Raw genomic sequence first — 3,698 nt, forward strand, 5'->3', positions numbered from 1 at the left:
GCCACTCAAAAGCACAATACCAAGGTTCCGAGATCAACAATTAACATACGGAAGTAGTAGGAACTGAACTGAGACTTAAATCCAACAATCTTATAAGTCCACTGATTAGTAACACGTGATCCTGATAGAAAGAAGAGATAGCCTAGTTCTTAATCCCCGCAGGAAAGATAAGATGACTCAGATCAGAAGGCATAAGGTATAAGGAGTAAAAAGAGCCTTACGTTCCATCCCACAATCAATTCCCTTACATAACTAAAGAATTTCTAGACTCAACTTCGACCAGTTTGGCTTGGTAATCCTACAGGCAGTCAAGCTCTGATACCAACGCTGTCAGGACCCCGACTCAATGCCACATCGATCTAGCATGTAACACTTTATATAACTTTGCGACCTCACGCACGGTATTCCCATGGGTGTCGCCTTACCTTTGCCCGGGACCGTTTGCGCCTTTTGGCACACGTATATGACAGTGTCGCTAGCATCCATATGATAAGGAGCCCGGGCTGACATGGCTAGTCGTAAACCCAAAGTGGCACAAACTTACAGGGACAGGCATCCATGACCCAGCATCGAACGTGTCAGTCATCAGCGAGTGAATCCAGGCTGTAGCACTGGGCTAGCAGGACTCCGGTGGACCGGGCTGTAGCAGGCTAACAGGACTCCGATATTCATCGCGTGACATTTCCCCGAAGGGACAGACACAGGAACGAAGAAGGACACATGCCGGCCAGCCTAAGTGTTCCGGAGCAGTAGCAAGCTACCATGGCTCGGTGGAAACACTAGGAGACATTTCCCGGTAAGAGAGGCTACTAAGGATAAACAACTGGATAGCCAGATCCCACACATACCAAGCATTTCAATAACATACACACAATATGCTCGATATGTGCAAATACAACATGGCATCACAACATGACTCTACGACTCAAGTAATTTATTCAATAGGCTCCGAGGAGCGAGATATTACAAACATGGGTCTTATGACCCAACAATCAGAGCATACAAGTCAAAGCACATGCGGAAGCTTAACATGTCTGAGTACAGACATCTATAAATGAAAAAGGCTGAGAAGCCTGACTATCTACCAATCCTGCCGAGGCACAAGATCGTAGCTGAGGTAACAAGCTAAACGTCGAAGTCCACGTGGAACTACTAGTGAGACCGAAATCTCCCTGCAAAAACATAAAATAGGCAAACGTGAGTACAAATGTACCCAGCAAGACTTACATCAGAACTATCTACATATGCATCATTATCAACAAAGGGGATGGTGGGGTTTAACTGCAGCAAGCCAGCTTTGACTCGGTGGCTATCCTAAACTACGACTGCGAGTAACTCTTTTGAGGTGGCGCACACGAGTCCACATATTCACCAACCAATACACCACTATGGAACCGCTCCCGTCTCCCTACGAGAACGCCATCCATAGCACTCACGCTTATCTTGCGTATTTTAGAGTATCCACTTTCACTTGTCTATGAACTGATATAAGCAACCCAGAAGTCCTTTTCCGCGGACACGGCTATTCGAATAGATCATATTAACCCTGCAGGGGTGTACTTCTTCACACACGCTCTCACCACTTACCGCCGTTTACACGACATGTACTCGGCAACCTTCAAGCGGAAGCCCAACGTGGGTGTCGGCCACGGCCTGCCTAAACACTCAAGTCTCTAGTCCAGGTTTATCGCCTATTCGGGTTCCATCCATGAGGAGATCCGGCCGGAGTTTCGCTCACAGCCCCAAACGATGTGAACAGGGTTCCGTGACACCAAATGGGCGCCCGGTTTACCCGGCCACGTGCCTACCGCATCACAGCTCACCCCTACGGTCAGCGCTGCGCACGGCCTCCAGCATACTACAAACACCAGAAACTACTTGCAACTCCTGGACAGAGGACAAGGGTGATTAAGAAGCCGAGAGGGTCCATTGGTTTCGGGCCCAATGCGTGGTAGTAGCTGAATCATGGATCACAAACACAGAACTCAGTTCCTGAGGACGGCTGCAATGAGACAACCCACCATGTACTCCTACATGGCCTCTCACCGCTACCTTTACCAAATCGTGTTCACACACTTAGCTCACACACAGTAGGACATCTTCACACACCTCTGATTCATCCCCGATGAATCAGACCCGACTCAACTCTAAGCAGTAGCAGGCATGACAAACAAGCATGAATGAGTAGGCACAACAGGGCTCAAACAACTCCTACTCATGCTAGTGGGTTTCATCTATTTACTGTGGAATGATAGGTCATGCAGAGGATAAAGGGGTTCAGCTACCGCAGCAAGTAACAGATGAATCGTTGTTGTCATAATGTAGTAAAAGAGAGCAGGAGCGAGAGAGTGGGATTTTATCGGAATGAACAAGGGGGTTTTGCTTGCCTGGCACTTCTGAAGATAACATTGAGTCTTCATTAGTGTCAACGATCACATCATCGGTATCACGTCTATCGAGAGGGGACAAATACCGGCAACACAGAAGGGAACACAATCAATGCAATGCACAATATAATGCATGATCATGACATGGCAAAATGAATGTGTTTTGGGCTAATGCAACTAGCAACAGATTAAATGAAGTTGGTTTGAATACAAGATTCAAATTCAAACTCCATATGTGATTATTCAAATGCCATTTAATTGATTTGTGCTAAACAGCAGCTATAAGTTGTTCTAACATGCATGAAAATGGTACAGATGGATTCCTTGAATTTTTCTGATAATTTTTCATATATAAATTATTTAATTTGGAGCTACGGTTGAATTTCTATGATTTTTAGAAGTTTTTACAATTTCCTGGAATTTCCTGAATAATATAAATCCAGAAATGAATTATGGCGTCAGCACCACATCACGGTGACGTCAGCAGGGTCAACTGGGCTGGCTCGGGTCAAACCTGACGTGTGGGGGCCACACGTCAGTGACACAGGACCTAATCCCGGTCAAACCCAGCGCTGACTGGGGTTTGACCAGGGGTGGGGCCCACAGTCAGTGGCCTAGGGGGTTGGTTAGTGCGTCATTAGTGGCTAATGACAGCGCCACGTCACTGGCCACCGGAGTTCGGCCGACGGTGACCCGAAACGCGGCGGAAGTTCACCGGGGTTGCGCTACGGGCGGCGGCTGGACGCGCGAAGGCCACCAGAAGGTAGCCCGTACACGGCCGCACCTAGCTGGCTGCACGAGGGGCCGCAGGGTGGCCGGAGACGACGACGGCGAGCACTTCCGCGGTGGCCGGAGTTCGGGCGCGAACGGTGGCGAAGCTACGGCGCACTAGAGGAGTAAACGAGGAGGGCTACGTGCTCCTGGGGGTTCACCGAGCACGGTGACGTGCTGAGGCGGGGGCTGCGGTGGCCCTGGCCACGACGGCGCCATGGCCGGCAGCGATGGGGTTTCGGTCTTGGTGGATAACCTAGCTACGGCGCGTGAACGACGAAACAGAGAGGGGGAAACGGACGGAGAGCTCACGTAGATCCTGTAGAGGTGGACGGCGAGCTTGAGGGAGGCCGGACGGGGACAAATTTGACGGCGGCGATCCGCGGTGGCCGAGGAGGGGAACGGCGAAGCTGGCCCAATCCAGGGCTTCCGGCGCCTTCCGTCTTGGTGAGGAGTAAGAGGGAGGACCGGCGGAGCTTTGGGAGGCGTCGGGGAGGCGAGGCGGTGGTTGTGGCCGCGGCGAACGGCGTCGGTGGCGAC

This window comes from Triticum dicoccoides, chromosome 4A (genome assembly GCF_002162155.2).
Source record: "Triticum dicoccoides isolate Atlit2015 ecotype Zavitan chromosome 4A, WEW_v2.0, whole genome shotgun sequence".
Taxonomy (NCBI): Eukaryota; Viridiplantae; Streptophyta; class Magnoliopsida; order Poales; family Poaceae; genus Triticum; species Triticum dicoccoides.